Raw genomic sequence first — 17,566 nt, forward strand, 5'->3', positions numbered from 1 at the left:
TATAGCACACATACACACTGCATATACATATAGCATACACGGGACTTACGGATCTCTGGCAAAGATCACCAAACACGTAAGGGAAGGAATTTCGACATCTGGGATACAACCCAGTGTCGGATGAACAACCCTTTAGATAACACTAGAGATTAAATACCCCATCAAAAATTCATAAAATTTTTGATCGAAATTCTATTATAAATAATACAAACATACACACCGTCGGGCGAGACAGGAACACATAACAACCTTTTCCTTTTTTTTTGGAAATGGGGGGGGGGACCAGACAGATTCCCCCCCCCCCCCCCAAAAAAAAAAAAAGTAAAAGTGTCATTCTGACTGGTCATAAGGGAAAGTTCGTAGTGCCTTTGTTTGGTACACAGGAAAGTTCAAACCGAAATGTGAAAAGCAAAAAAATATACATGATATGTTTTGTGACCTTGAAATATTGTGTGCTCTCGCCTACAAATGACGGTTCAGAACAAGCTTGTTTCAGATTATACTGTTTTCTTACGTATTCCTGCATCAAGCTGTTTTGAATCTAACCCATCTAAGCCTAAGTTCATGGATTATTTTACTGTTATACGTATCTATATTTTTTGTAACTCTTGGCACATGATTTTGTCTATTTTTCGTACATTTTTATTTGTGTTTGTCAATTGTAGTGATAACCTTTAATTGAAATTTCGTACGTGCGACCATTGCATTGGATCTAAAATTATGAGTATATATGTTTACAAGATTCATGATTTTTCACATTGGACAAGTCGGTCAAATGGTATCTTAGAAGAATTAAGTTAATTCTCATTTGACAAATTAAATCATAAGAGTTCTTCTACGATGTTGGAAATTTACAATTTGTCACGTAGATAGTTGTAGCAAAGAGCGTTTTCACCCTTTCTTATGGTATATAAGTACGTGTAGCTGGGCAATTTTAGTCATTCTTATTGCTCGTGTTGTTGTAACAGAAAATCTGCAGACGTATTTTATTATGTATTCAGTTATTATTTGAGAGGAAAACATTTCTTTGGATTATTCAGTTGAAACAGAAAGTGCTCACTGGACTATAATATGACGATGGGACTATTGAGAATTATTCAAAAGAGCTCTGGATAACGGCATTTTGACAATGTCAAGATTCTAGCCGGACAAGTACATTTCCGGATCTGAAATGTATACGTATGATTTAATTCTTTCGGACTTTAATGAAACTTTTTCGTGATTATTTTGGAGTCAGTTCATAATACTGTAAGTTCATATTAAGTTTTCATTTTGTAAGATTGAAAATTTAATTGTTTGTTGAGTTTTACAAAGCTTATTGGTTTTGCTTCTTTCTGTAACTTGGCCTATGACCGCACAGTCGTAACAGTATCAGGACAATAGCTGGATCCTACCCACCTTCTATAATCGCATATTGCAATCTAATCAAAAAAGTCTGAAAAGGAACCAAACTATGTACAGCGGCTCAGATGCGCTCCATTTTTGACCTTTTTAGTATTGTGATTTCTGCCGTCTGCTACCTAATAACGTTGGCACAATGTTCCATCTGTACAAGTAAAGAATTCCTGACCCTCTCCACTAGATAAGCAATTGTACAGGAAACGTTGCAGAGAATTCGAACCAGATTGTGTATGATGATGTTTTCAAAGTGCACGCTTTTCTCCAGTTGGCAATTTACCAGCAAGTGCATACCGTTGTGATTGTGGTATTATACTTCCCAAGTTAGATTACCCACCGTATGTATGTATGTATGTATGTATGTATGTATGTATGTATGTATGTATGTATGTATGTATGTATGTATGTATGTATGTATGTATGTGTGTGTGTATGTATGTATGTATGTATGTATGTATGCATCTATCTATCTATCTATGTATGTGTACGTACGTACGCACGTACGTATGTATGTATGTGTCTGTGTGTGCGTGTGTTCGTGTGTGTGTACATAGCTAGGTAGGTAGGTAGATAGGTAGGCAGGTAGGTGCGTCTGCATGTGTGCGTATGTGTGTTTCGAATGAAACGTATGAAGTATGAAAACTGACATTATCAGCTTGTTTGCTTTCACTTTTTCTGACATTGTGCCAGAATAATATGATATCATGGTATATTAATGACATTTATTTTAATTTACAAAACACAAACATGCATATGTCAAAAAGAATAATCGTAACCTTTAAGAGTAAATAGGTGCAACATACGCGTATTTTGCTTGTGAAAATGACATGGCGACGTCATAATAATATTGGCATACCAATCTCTGCTGATTTAACACATGAATTCTCTACACAAAAATCAAATGTCCAAAAGAAGCATCAGGTTGTTTTGACAAAGCTGCCATAAACCTTATTCTTCCTATTAATGCTTTCCATTTTTGTTGAAAGAGTACATCAGATAATGATATTTATTTGGAGTACAGTTTCAGCATGAGTTCTAAATGTGGTGTTTACAAATTCCGTTCATTTATTAATAACGTTCTTATTTTTCGTTCTTACCTTTTCGTGAAAATACGTGACACTTTCGAATAAACATTTAAGCACCATGTTCTAATTGGAAAAAAGATACCTTGGACAACAATTTAAGAAACAGTATGCGTTATAACTGATACTACATATTCATAGCTTCCATATTTACTGAGTAAATTGTCGTGTACATAACAAAGTTTAATGAACAAGGATCGCATTATATTTTGTAAGCATCATGAGCATTAGAATACTACAAGATAAGCCCGGTGGTTACTGAAACCGGCACTGTTTAAAGTTAATATATTTTAGACCTAACTGCACTTAAACGATGAACAACATTAGCACGTATGCACAGCTTTTAGCTGTTTGCCTCGATTTATTTTCTGTTTAATCTAATTGATACGTTTTATTTCCCATCATGTATTAAGTACAGGCTTAGAAATTATTTCACGTTGATTATTCAGAATAGTTCATGTATAGTTGGCTGTATTTTTAAAAAGAGTAAGCGTTTTAAACTAATTCTGTATTTTTCTTTTACATGGTTGGAGTTCATACCAGCTTTAATCGTATAATCTGTAAACAAGAAAAAGAGTCTTTGCCGTATATTTTATTTTCGTAATGCAAATCGAGCCTGGTATAAATACATTCAGGTAGACCTCTGAGTAATGTGCAATGAATCCAAGACTTTAGCAATAAATGGACTGGCGTGTGATGGGAGTGAATATTTGCAAATAAACGTACTGGAAGAGAGAGAGAGAGAGAGAGAGAGAGAGAGAGAGTTCACGATATCACTACAAATATATCTACCATGAAATAATTTCTAAAATTATATTTTGATTTCACCATTAATTATTTTAAAGACTTACTAGTGTGTATAGGTTGATTGCGGTAGTATATAGGTAGAAATTAATATGTGTAACGTTATTGTCTTCATCATCATCATCATCTTTATTTCCTTCCATGGAAGATTACATGATATAAGAATAAATCATCTGAATACAATCAATAAATATTTTTTTTTAAATTTAAAAAAATTCTATATTAGAATACAAATTCTTACACAATATCAATCAACAAAGTGTTCGTCAACTCATAAGTTACAAGTTTCAGTACCTTATTTACAGAAGATAGCTGCACACTGCATGACAAAGTATGCTGCATACAGGACGAATAGCTTGGAGTTTTCTTTGTCGATTACTCCTGATGGTAACCTTTTATCAAAAAGATATTGTAGTTGCAGCTCATCTTCTGCATTAAATAACGTAATGTGCAGGCTCAGGGGAAATTTATCAGTAAGGAAATCCCAGAAAGAATTTCGAAAGTTCGACATATAAGGACAACTAACACAACAATGAAGTATCAAGTCTGTATAAACATTCCCACATCTAATACACATATCAAGCTGTGTTTGTGGAACAGCAGCCCATAGTTTAGCTACATATGTAAATACCTTAGTGTGTTGTCTGGTTTTAGCCGACTGCCACACTGAGGCAGGTCGTAAGTATTCGTGTATCGAAGATAATCTATCAAAATCTGCTTGATTAGACATACGAACTCTCCAGAGGCTATTTTCAAGACCAGCAATTTTTGACCTTACAATTTCTTTCCAATTATGTTTATCTGGAATTTCAGAATGATGTAAATAATCAGTTAGATACCCGAGCAAGTCAAACTTCTTTGAGGTATAATATAAATTTGAAATTAACCCGCAGCTTGACATGCATCCGCTCAAAATGAAGTGAAATAACGCAACGTTAAACACACGTTTAGTATATACATTGTTAGGCATCAAACACAATCTGTGTAAAAACATCAATTTTCTTCTATCAATTTCGGACTGCGCTGATGTCCATCCTAGCATTCCCAGGACAATGTCTGATCTTGTATGTATTGGAAAACCTTGTAAATGTTTGGCAAAATACCTCAGAGTTTTATCCAATAAAGCGAGGTCACTTTTTTGAAATGTTACACCATAATTCACTTCCATAAAACACTGAAGGGAAAATTACCTTTTTAATTACATTTGCAGCAACCAAGGGATTTAAACCATTCGGTTTAATGCCAATACCAAACAGACCGTGAAAAGATTTGTTCCCTTTCTTGCATGCATCGAGTATTGCGTCATGCGACGTCAGCTTTGAGTTAATCCGGTGACCCAGGTGTGTTGCCGAATCGGTAACCGGCAAACATGACGGGCCAAGATACCATTTCATATTGATATAATTCTTGTATTGGGATCCGAAAATGATAATGTATGACTTTGTGACACTAAGCTCGAATCGCCACTTATTACTGTAGTCGTATGCTATATCTAACAGCTTTTGTAGATTGCTAGGATATATAGCCAAAAGTGAAAAATCATCAGCTAGGGTTAGATTTCCCACAGCTAAGGATCCAGTCTTTGCTCCAAATCCACTATTTTCTAACTGTAGCAGCAAGTCATTTATAAATATTGTGTACATCAAGGTTGACAAAACACCCCCTTGTCTTGCTCCTTGGCCAATTGAGAACCAATCTGAAAATTGCCCATTTACAAGAACTTTACTCTCTAAATTTGTATACATGTTAAAAAATATCAAAAGGGATTTACCCGTAATTCCCAACGTGAATAATGTAAAAAGCAGTCCTTTGTGCCACACGGTATCAAATGCCTTTTTTGTATCAAGAAAAGCAGCAAAAACCCGTGAACCCATGTTTACATTATATTGTACTGATTGCAACAGCACAAAACTCGCTGTTGTGCAGCCTAAACCTTTTTGGTAACCATGTTGTTGTGAACTGGGTATACTAGAATTAGTATCTTTGAGCCAAGTTACCAAACGTTCATGAATAATTTTCTCAAAGGTTTTGTAGATAACAGGCAGTAAAGTAACAGGCCTGTAACTTTCGAGGGAGTTCTTTGATTTTCTGTTACCTTTGTACAGTGGTATTACTAACCCTTTTTTTTTGCAATCTACAGGTATGTAAGATTGATCATTCATCCGAGTAGATAAAATTGTCATACACTCGATGAGGTAGTCGCTGCCATAGATCAAATGTTCATTGCACATTTGATCATGGCCCGATGCTTTTGATTTCTTTAGACCTTTAATGATTTCTCTTACTTCGTTTAAACTGATACTGGTCTGTAAGGCCTCGATATGGCTTACTTCGTCCTGTAGACCCCGATTTAATTCTCTCTCTATAAATTCATAAAAGTTTCCGTCAAAACTATGGTTTAAATTCGGCGTGTGAATGTCCTCATAGTATCTGGCAAAGCCATTTGCGATGGAATCATCATCACGGACACAAACTCCATCAGTTGATAGTTCCTGACAAAAATTTATATTGTTCCCTCTCTTAATGTTGATCATTTTCCAAAAGTGTCTTACATCGCATTCATGTGCTTTTTCAATTTCTTCATACACCTCCCCCATATATTTTTCCACACCCAGTTTTTGAACGTTTCTAAAGTCTCTCTTCTTATCTTTATATTCTCTGTAAGAATTAAATTGACTACCCATCGGTCTTCCCTCATTTATCCAAGTATACCTAGCTTGTCTTTGAAGTTTCTGTGCTTCTTTGAGTTCATTTGACCAGTATGGTTTGGCATGATAATTGAATTATGACTTTGGAAGCGAGATGTCGCTTGACTGCTGTATTGCATTAACAATGTGCCGGTAAAAGCTATCAACATTGTCCGAAATAGTATCTATATCTAAAGTTTTCAAGCGAAGGTCCAGCTCAGATTGATAGTTTTTCAAGATATTAGCGTTTAATTTATTCCAGGCTATGTTGTTTCTCTTCATAGACTGTCTGAAGTCTCTCCCACAGGTCACTGTACGAAGGGAAGTAAGGATAGGGAGGTGGTCAGATATCACGTGCTCTTCGTGATCTGAAACAATGTGCACACTTCGTAATCTACCTATGCATTGATCCGACAGTACAAAATGATCAATCATCGTTCTTGCTGGGGTGAACGTATAACGGGAACCAGTGCATATTATTAAATGTCCAGTACTCACTAGATTATTATATCGCAAGAACTCATGAAATACTCTATCTTTGTAATCTCTGAAAGTGTCTGGTTCAGCTACTGCATTGAAATCACCAGTAAAATACACGTCCCCCAGCTGTGAGTACTGATCATAGAGATTTTGAATCAACTCAATTTGCGCTTCGAAACAATCTATGCCATATAATAGGGTCGGCATATATACACAAAAAATATATACATTTTGCATATCGGGAAATTTGAATTCTATGCCAACAACTCTGTCACTATTAACTTCATCTATAAAGTTAGCATATCTCATGAGAGAAGTTTTGCAGAAGATTGCAACTCCTCCTTTACCACATTTTATTAACATGCTATTAGAGGAAATATCCTCTGCCTTAGCAGTGCATTTATAATCAGAACGAATAGCATCGCAAAATGGAAGTATGTGCTGTAATAGTTTATGTTCAGTTACGCAAGCTACGTCAACATTATATTTGTCCAGCATTGCACTAAAGCTAAGAGCAGAGGACATAATTCCTCTAACATTCCAGGTCAGTATATTATGATTCATATTAACTTGCAATATAGGCATATTAATACTTATGCTTCGTGAAAGCAGGACTAAAATGACAAAAATGACAAAACACATTAACTTACGACAGAACATAATGGCAAATTTATGAACAATTAACTGTCAACCTAGTCACGGAATATCGCATCCTGCACCTTCATTTGCCTCCTGATCGCGATTGCTAAACCTGTCTCGCCAAGATTGATTCCCATACCACCTTCTTACATAAACACCTTTTGGCCATGTTACATCATTTTCAACAGTGTTGCAGTCTGAATTATATACAGTCAGCTTGGCCGATAGACAATTATGTCTACTGTGGATAAACTTTATGGATAACGGATCTATATCGTATTCTTTCAAGAATTTACCGAGGCCTTCAGCAGTAGATTTGACGCCAATGCCACCCACATATTACAGATTATGTTATACAAATTTTGTGAAATAATTCTTATTATCTCTGATGGCTTATTTTGTCATAATAAAAATATTGTATTCGTCCGATTATATTGGAAATATTGGCATCTATCACAATACATATCGATATCGAATTCCGCCTGAATTGTAAAAGTCTGTATGGCCTTAGATCATACAAAACAGAAACCATTGAACTTAATGAAATGTTTAAAGCAAACACATTCATAACTGACCTAGGTGTAAGGTCAAAGAACTTATTTATCTCGCTGGTACATCATTTTTGTATAACCAGTATTTTAGTCTATATAGCGTATTTACGAAATCATTTAATTTCAGTCTAAATGAATACAACAGACTTGAATGCTTCAGTGAGATGAAGCCTCAACCGAAAAAACATTCGACGATTTGGTTCTGTTCAAGCTCCGTTAATCATAACGATCAGACGTAAGAAACGACCCATTAAGCATAAAATGTTTTAACCACAGAATGAAGCCTCTATAAAACAAATATGATATTGAACATTTATTCGAAATTTACATATCGAAGATGAACAGGAAATAAGCACAAGTACAGGAAGGATGTTTCACATTGAATAATTAAATATATGCATAAATCCCAAATAATCATAATGTCCTATCACAAGTGCAAAAGTATAGAATATTCCGAATGAATTCCAACAGTCTTGAATATCTTGGTGTACCACAATGACATGATTCAGAATGTCTTTGACTGAGTCTTCAAAACTCAAAAAAGTCAATGAGCCGGTTGTAATTCCAGTGAATAATTGAAATAAATAATTCCTTGCGAGTTATATCTGAACACAATTATTAATGATTCTGAAGACTGATCTTAAAACAGGAATGAATAATTGTTGACCAAATCAGCCGTTCTTTTTAACTCGATGTTGATGTTTTACATAAGGTTACTACCCACCCTCATAACCGTGGCACTCGACAACAAATATGCATCGTCACCACCAACAACATAGTCTAACTTTACGTTTTAAATATGGCGTGCACTGTTTACATGTTAGCGTTAATGTCTTCGTCTGAGTGGAACCTTGTTTTCCTAAAATTAATGTCGCTTTTACCCTTTTTCACAGTGTCTGATACTTTCAAAACAGGTTGTGCAATATATGTTCTCTCTTGTTCCTGTGTACCTTATAGGCTGATTACATACAAATTTTATACTTTGATCTAACCTTGCATTACCTTCATCTATCAAACAGTTTCTATATTCTAAGAAGAAATATATCCAGCATGTTCTCTTGTCTGGTTTTATGTTACCATTTACTATTCTATACGTCATCTTCATCATCAAGAAACGGAAACCCTTCCACCAATATACTAGTCTCAAGTCTGATAACTAATAGCACTGCAGTAATACAGATAACTTGTGTAATTAACCAAGTGTTATCCTTATCATAGTTCCTGTCATGTTGTTGTTGTGGATTTAACGCCATTTTTCAACACATGATAGGTTATACGTGACAAATTGTATAACTGGGAGAGGACTAACCCGCGATAACTAGTGTAAGATCCATTGACCTACAGGAAGCTATTAGCAAGCGTTCTCACACCCCAATATTGGCTAAATCCAAGACTCGAACCCACACGGACAGATGTGAAACGGCATTGATTGGTAAAGTCGAGCGCTTTAGACGACTCAGCAACCCGGGGCCTCTCTTTCACGTCATGATTAGCAGCAATGTTAAAAATGTTGCGGACTATTCTAAATTATTTCATGTCAATGTTAATATTGATTGGATTTAATTTATCTTCAGCACGTAATAAAACACCACTGAAACTAATATCACATGATGATCCGAGTCTTTTCACTGAATCTTCGCAATGCTATCAAAAAGTTAAAGTGATCTTAATAAATATAATTTAAATTGTACGTATGTTAGATCTTTTTGACTTCCCCAAAAAAGGCCAGTATTTAAAGTTTAAAAAGCGGGTGACCTGTAGAATATCGCACTTCAGTCACTAAGCCTGAAAGAACGGATTATGAATCAGCCTTTATGAAAATGTATTATCATTCAAAGTCCAGCTATTCACAAACGTTGAGAAAAACTATGAGGTGCTTTTTCATTTCATTTTATACTTCCACACCATTCGGACATGGCTCGTTTGCATAAATTTTCAGCCTAATAATAACATTCTAAATGGCATCTACCAACAATATTTTTGTTGAAAACTGTTTGGAAATAATGTAATCGAATGAGATTCATTCTGTAATTATGATTTATTGTGTCTTACTATAGTATTAACATTTCCTAATGAAAATTTGTGTTCTGCCTTTGATTTCAGCGATGCAAACGTTTCACAAATGTGAGTTTCAACTGTTCTGCCTTGTAAGGACCGATTTATTTATTGATTTTTCTTTCTGTTTGAGCCATAGCCAGTTTCTTGTTGAACCTGGAATTCCCGGTCATGATAATTTTTTAATTATTCACTAGCTTGATGATTTCTGGAAGACTAGTATCTCCATTCTGACAATTCGTGGGAATCTATTGTTAATATCGTTCTGACTGGGTTTAGTGTACAACAATATAAGTAGGTTATGTAGTCCCAAGGTAATAGAAGGAAAGTGTTTTGCTCAGTGACACACCATGGTAACCAAACTAGGCTGATCTGACGGTGCGATGCGAGCCTGCATCCGGAACTCTAACCCCTAAGCCAGTGGTTCCCATGCATTTTTGGCAGCGACCCAATAAGATATTTTGTCTGGGACTCATGACCCCATCTCCATATTTTGATAAGTGTTGACCTCCCCCTCCCCCAATAAAAAGACTGGTGACTCTCCGTGAACCTCCAGAACGTGCTTTGCTACCCGGGCGTTGGGAATGACTGCACTAACCAACTGCATTTAATGTCTCCATTACAAGGCTCTTACTACATGCTGGTCCTATTCTCCGAAGATAGCAGGGCCATATCAATTATGGATTGGAATTCATCACTGTATATTATGGAAAGAAATATGCTAACTTAGGTGTTTTGAAAACCATTCGATCATACTTTTGGAAAGGACTTCAGCAAGGAAAAATAGCGAAAACACACTTTATATAAGTTTTCCTCGGAAAAGAATTGTTGATGTTAGGGTTTAACGCCATTTTTCAGCACAAGATAGGCTATACATGGCGGCCATTATAACTGGTGGAAGAAGAACCCTGGAAAACCCAGGGAAGAACCACCGACCCACAAGAAGCTATTGGCAAGTTTTCCCACGTACCCACGCTAGCCGAGCCTTTGACTCGAACCCACTCAGACAGAGGTGAGATGACAGTGATCCGGAACGGTGAGCGCGTTAGACCACTCGGCCACTCGGGGCCCCCTCGGAAAAGAAAAGTAATGTTTTATGTGAATGATATCATGTAGAAAGAAGTTCCTCCTACTTTGTCAGAGAAACCACGTTCTTGTACAGAGACTATTACTGACATGCAAATCAATGTTGGCACGAAATCAAGGAACAGAAGAAAGAAGACATGCGTGATACTTTGCTGTTTGACTTTATGCCCATGTAAAATATTTAATAGAATTGATTTCAGCATATTTTATAAAGTACCATGGCTTGTATTGAAGGATCAAGGTCATGCAAGGTTTTTAATCATGTGCGGAATTCGATATTGGTGGGAAATGTATTCAATGCCAAATGATCTAATATAACGTTAACACTGACAAAAACAATTCTGAACTCAGACGATAGATAATTAGAAATAATTTGCATAATGTTTCTATTCATTTGCTAAGAACTATATTTCCTGTAAGTTGCAAACCAGTATCAATGTACGTGCTCTGATGTTTCTCTGCATTTGCCTATCAGAATAGACCTTTACTCAAGTGTACATACAGTCTGAAGTCTAATGAGGAAGAAATTGGTTCGTTTATTTATTCAGTTTTCTTTTTTATGTCGTTTCTTCTCCTCTCAATCATGTATTCGTTCGTGTTTGACAGCTTAAATATAGATGGACAAATAATTGCATACATGCGTCCCACAGGCAATATCAGGGACAAAGCCAGGTACAAATGTCATAAAGAACGCTAGTCCCACTTTAACATAAATGCTCGTCTAATACGATTTCTATGCTGCCAGTTAAAATGAAAAAAGAAAAACAATCTTTGGTTTATGTTTTCAGCATAACAGCAACGACTGCAGTATCTGTGAAGCAATACCGTAATCAATATCAGCGATAACCAATTATCATGTGTGAATATGATAACGCAGGGATCGTCTTGTCAGAGCGTGAGCGGACACCAACTTTCAATCCAGGGAATCAATATAAGCCATTGTACGAATATAGAATATTCCCTTTGGCATAATTCCACTATTTGCTCCAATAACATTAATTTTGTCTCATACGTTGCAGGGATGTTCCTCCATATGGTTCCTTTTTTTTATTAATACACGGAGAGACAGAAAATGAAAATAGTATAAGCATTGACCGAAATGTTGTTAGTTTCAATTTTGTGTGGAAAGTGGTCAGTGAACCTGTAAATTGATTTACAAGTTAGAATATTTGACTCATATATTTGCGAGTCCTAGACAACAAAAGCTTTCAAAATTAAAGAAAGGATACTAGGTCAAATTATATCAGAGATACAGGTTTATCAATCCTTTTATACACGTATGCCTAAATTCGTCTGCATTGTCTTCGACTGTGATCTTTATTTGTATATAAAAAAAACAAATAAGCAAACGGTATGTAAAACAATACCATAAACAAAAATTAAAGGTCATACAAATTCAACTAATCATAGCAATGGATGACGTGTCCTGTGATAGAGTTTTCTTCAGTTATTTACTGGCGCTTTCTATTTATTAAAGGCTGTAATATTAGTTGTGTTTGTTTTATTGATCTCATTTATTATCTGGAATAATATTAAACACTTGATTACAGAGAATTAAAGCAATTATAATGATATATTGTCGGAAAAGATCGGATGATCAACCGATATTAAACGATACAAACAATGCAAAAATAATGTTTGGTGACAGCTCTATCAACATCCGCAATGATGGGTCGTTGATATGCAAACGGCAGAATATAATATTGAAGGAATATTTGGGAGAAGGAGCGGGCTTGAGCGAGACACGAAAACACATTCCTTCGATTGAGTATAATGTTATTGTGGTTCTTCTCGCCTTAACACCACGAAACTGATTCGAGAACTGTCAATAACTTTGTTCTTAAGTTAAGAACCCACACCATATCTACAGCGGAAGTTGACAAGAACAAAGATGGCGGATTATGCCAAGCGTATATCTGCCATATTATTTGTTCTGAGATCATCTCAAGCATTAAGAAAAGCACACTCAAGTTATATATAATTGGTTGTTTTGACAAGTCAGAACGTTCATAAATAACCTGGATGCATATGTACTACTGAGGTTACTTTGCTATGCTATAACACATGTCACTGACCTGACAAGTCAAACTTCCCACTATTAACCTGGATGCATATCAATTTATCTGAGGTTCATTTGCAATACCATACCACTTGGCATAGTGTCCACTTATCAAGCGTGTCACTAACGAAATATATATGATTTGTAAAAAGCAAACCTTTTATTCAAAGTTTTTTCTAAGTATTGCACTGAGAAAATTAAAAAGTTATGATTTGGTTTATTGTTGTATTGTTGGAGGTAAATATCGTTACTAAGGTATTTTCATTTCTTTCTGAAGTCACACCACGGTAACCGAAATGGGCGGAATTTATAGCTGGAATCGAACCTGTACCCTTGTGGACGCGAGTTCAACGCCTTAGCCATTGAGCCAGTGTGTCTATAAGTAGTCTAACACTTTCCAGGAAAGAATTATTCTTCAAACTATTTTAACGTTAACCTGTTGAGAAATAAATATGATGCAGTGAGATGCATGATAAGTAACTAGTAAAGGTTCTGGCCATTTCCACAAAATAGTGGTCACATTCATTTGAGTTGTACACAGTGGAATGGAGGGCCAAGCCCATGATCTAAAGATAATTTAATTTTTTGTATATCTTGTTTTGTTTCCAAATCATGGACAGGTTATTTTGTTCATCAAAGAATTGCTAAGTATTGGTTTTGAACCATGCCATGGCTCACTTTTACATCCTTTAAATGTTCCAGTTGCAATTTGAACAAGAATAGACATGACCATCAATCTCTTAAAGGAAACGTTTTTGCAAGATCGTTATCAATATACCATCACTACAATCCAAATTACATTTATCTGGAGTCATGCGTCTTCATGTAAGCAGATTGAAGTAAGTAATAAAAAAGCAAACATTAAAACTATATTTTTATGATGAGCAAACGTCATAAAACTTAAGTAGCTAATCGTTACAAACATCGCCGAAATCACATAAGAAAACCAGAAAAGAAAATATGCAACATGTAAAAACTTGCATTAAAACTAGTTATCAAAAGCCAACAGCAAATGACAAAAGCCAACGTGCACTACTTGTAATTAACAGTTCTTTCTGCTAGCCACAGCACTACTGTCGCTAGTGTCATACAAGTGACACAAATAACACATGCAGGCCTCGACTGGGTCAGCTTAAGTGTTGTTAGGTTGTCGAGAGTGGCGATTTTACATCATGAACTGTTTAAGGCTACATAAATCTATTAGTGCAACCTGGAAATCAATTTTGTCTCGTAAATACGACTCGATATATCCTAGTTACGACTTACGATCTCGTAATTAAGAGTTAGTACCACTGAAGGATAGAAGAAATTCATACTGCTTTAGTGAAATACATTAATAATAAACCCATGATCTTAGTATCATTCTCTCGTAAGTATCATTTTGTCATTTGACATGGATCTTGCGAAAATGGGTATCTTTTATTTCCACTTGAGATCGAGTTCATTTATTGTTTACTAGTCCAGGTACATGGATTATGCATTAATATGAGAACTCTGACACGAATAATGTGCCTTGTCTGTTTGGGAGTAGATTTTCATTCTGATGAAGTAGATGTAGTCCAATTTATCGACGATAAGATGAATAATTCATGTAATGAACAAGGCTATTTATGCTGGCTAAGTTACGGTATCGTCAACAAGGAATGGTAAGTACCAAGGGACAAGTTCAAATACTGGTGCAATTACTCGTCCCAGTTGGTTTACAAATGCGACTAAGATGACGTCTTCGGGTCGAAAGTAATTTGGACTAGGATATGATTATAATTTGTTCTCTCTATTCTTATGATAAAATGAAACAATATGGACTTTGTATTAACGGCAGCATTGATGGTTTTTCATAGCAATCCAAAAGTAATCAATGGTCATTATTTCCAAGCTGCTCGAATGCGAGATTTCATGACGAGAAAGGAAAGTTGTATCTATAAATGAACCTCAGCCAATAAGCGAATGGGACTTTGTATGAAGCCAGTGGTATCAACTCTGCTCTTACACCTTAGCAATTTTGAAGGAAATCGATCAGTTCACACTGGATTTCATAAATATCAACTTGATTCAGTTCGTTTGCTTACTTCACGTACAATTCATTGTACTCTTGTATTATACTGATAGCTGTATGATAATGTACCGTGTAAATTCTTTCAAATTACATTGATGAGGTGTAGGAATAGACAATGTGGGATCATAAATTGTACTTGATCCGAACAACACCGGTCACTAACTTCTTAACTGTCGTAATAAACTGCAACCACTATTGTTTCAGCCGTTTTGTCAACTAAAATTGCATTTTTCTTCGTGTAATAAATATAACAAACTCTGACAATGGTCTCAAAAATAGAATTTATTCTTCGAGTATCATAACTTTCATTCAAAATGAACAGTGATATGATAGTCTAACTATTGTTCTTACATGAAATACAAATTCCAATCTGTCCGTTGACCACGACCACTGAGGATCTATCTTTACCCCCAGAGACGCAGCTAATGGGCTGTAATTTGGAAAGTTTGACATTCCCAACGTATAATAATATAAGTATATATGTGTATGCTCATTAGGTATGAACATGTGACGTATAGCAACACCTCGGGGGATTATATCTGGGTCATATATTAGAAACAATAGCCATACATATATTGTGAGTTTAATATATTTTATCTAAGTTAATTAGTTCACACCAAAATTTAACTAATGACCAGGCGTTGTCGATTTATTTTAAAGTAAAAGTTACCATACATTTGCCGGTAAACTGAAAGCATGTTGATTATTTATTTTCCCGCTGAAACATATTTTTTTTAAAATTCCTACGAATAAAAACATTCCATTGCAATAAATTATGTGTACTTGTTAAGTTCAGTTGTTTAAGGCATTACTGGCGTATAAGAAAGAATAATATTTTTTTTGTCCGTTCATAAGGTTTTTCAGATTCATTTATATTCCATGACAAAAAATACTGTTGACATCATTTCGACGTCGTTTAAGAATTTCCCAATGTTTTTAAACATTTTTCAAGAATCTGTTCCATTTAAAAACAATTATCAGAGCACCTTGTAGCTAATCGCACAAGATTTAATGTATTTTGGCCAAACGTGAACTCAAAACAAAACTCCTTTTATATACCTATTTACATATCGATCTGTCCCTCGCACAGTTAATTGATCTCTGGTGAAAATCCATCCCTACTGCTGATCACATAGAAAATATGCCAATGACTAGGACAGTATTATATATTTATTTGATTTAATTTAATTGTTTCTAAGTTTTTTTTAATTTATTTTTATTTCATTACATGTTAAGTAATGTGATTTTGTTTACTAGAATTTGATACTTTTCAGAAATTATTTGACTTGATTGTTTTGTCGTAAACACCAAACTTTGTATCTAAACGCTGACCTAGTTACTGACCTTGATTGAGAATCAAGTAAACAACCTTTTTTAATTCATTCTTAATGTATGAATGATAATAGTTAAATCGAGGCAAACTGGGACTACGTGACTTTAGACGTAAATAGCTTCTACGATGTTCTCGAAATTCTGGAGTATTGACCCTCATCCGGGATCTGTTTTACATCTCAAGTTAGTGTATAACCTTTATCTATAGAGAATTTAGTCAGTTGGGCGTTTAAACACTTGATGTCAAGGTGTTTGTTTTGTTGTGACCAGTTTGGATTACATTTTAATTTTTCTTCAAAGTATTCGGATTCCAAAAGATTAATTCATTTTCCTGGAAATATTTTAGTTTCCATACAGAATTCTTGGACAAAGACATTTCTTTATTAGGAATTCAAACAACGGAATATTATTGTCTGTGGAACAACAAAGAACTGTATACACATCAGCACTATACTAGCTATAACGTACGTCATCGCCTTCAGTTTTGGATTTTCGTTGGGACTCGAACTCAAATTTCATTGGAACATTTTATTACTAGGACTAATAATTTATTATTGGATTTGATTCTTAAAACCGTAAGTTCTATTTTTTGTTGTTGTTGGGTTTTTTTGGGTTTTTTTTTTGTTGTTTTTTTCTTTCATTTTTACCTTGTTTTATCCAGGGAAATAAATTATTTGTTTAACTTTACAAAGCTTGTTGACTTCACTTTTTCTTTGTTACTATTTATTAGAGCCTAAAATCGTAACAGCCAATTTCAGCTTGTAGCATTTGTAAAATCATTTTACCCCTTTACGCCCTCATAGTAAATGTAGGGGGAAAAACCTTGCCCACCAGAATATGCCCATCCGGCCTCCTGCGATTTCCTTATGTCAACAAACCAGGCAATTGCAACAAAATAAACCTATTAAGACAGCTCAAAACAAGGATACCATAGGAACCTGGCACTAATCGTGATTTTAGGAGATATCAAACTCGATCCTTGTCGTAACAATGACCGCTTAGGATTTTGTTCAAATGAGATCAACAAAATAAAAATATTCATTATGATGAATGCCAAATATGGAATCATTTCATGTGCCTGAGTTTGAGCACAGATGAGTACTGAAAATTCAAAACTAATTTTTTTCCCAAAACTGCACAGCTGAGTGTAGCTTTTGTAATAGGCAGGCCCTGAATTCTCATCAGACTGCAATGTAACTAGTTCATCTGCTGGATACATAATGAGTGCCCATGCGCAATTAATTTAAAACATAATGAAATTCAAGTTACATCATGTACTTAGATATGTAATAAATAAGGCATTTTGAATGTATTTGACTCCTTTCTTGAAACCAATC

At 35.1% G+C, this 17,566-nt stretch overlaps 1 long non-coding RNA gene across 1 annotated transcript; it reads left to right on the forward strand.

The window, feature by feature from the left end:
- Window positions 1-980: 980 nt before the first annotated feature.
- LOC149804571 (uncharacterized) lies at window positions 981-12,271 on the forward strand. Its single transcript, XR_016413963.1, has 2 exons — window positions 981-1,179; window positions 11,571-12,271. It is a non-coding gene; the product is annotated as an uncharacterized LOC149804571 (long non-coding RNA).
- The last annotated feature ends 5,295 nt before the right edge of the window (window positions 12,272-17,566 follow it).

The sequence above is a fragment of the Sinohyriopsis cumingii genome, chromosome 2, assembly GCF_028554795.1.
Source record: "Sinohyriopsis cumingii isolate HCF-2022 chromosome 2, ASM2855479v2, whole genome shotgun sequence".
In the NCBI taxonomy this organism is placed as follows: domain Eukaryota; kingdom Metazoa; phylum Mollusca; class Bivalvia; order Unionida; family Unionidae; genus Sinohyriopsis; species Sinohyriopsis cumingii.